The sequence below is a fragment of the Triticum dicoccoides genome, chromosome 6B (assembly GCF_002162155.2).
Source record: "Triticum dicoccoides isolate Atlit2015 ecotype Zavitan chromosome 6B, WEW_v2.0, whole genome shotgun sequence".
Classification (NCBI taxonomy): domain Eukaryota; kingdom Viridiplantae; phylum Streptophyta; class Magnoliopsida; order Poales; family Poaceae; genus Triticum; species Triticum dicoccoides.
The window spans coordinates 665,533,371-665,533,592 of record NC_041391.1 but is presented as its reverse complement, the minus strand read 5'-3'; positions in this window follow the sequence as shown (position 1 = coordinate 665,533,592).

Sequence of the window (222 nt, the reverse complement as noted above, 5' to 3'; positions counted from 1 at the left end):
GCGTCTTGACTGCATGGGCGGTGAGTTGCCGGCGGATATCCTCCGCGCTGCACGCTCTTTCCCGCTGCACTTGGAGGCTTACGATCGCGGTCGTGGGCCTCGGTGCATTCGCGGGGGCTGGTCGAGGGGACATCGGACCGAAGGAAACTCTGGATGACTCGTTCACCCCGACGGTGGCGACGACTAGGGTCGCCGTTCTCTTCCTTGCAGGCGCCGTCGAGG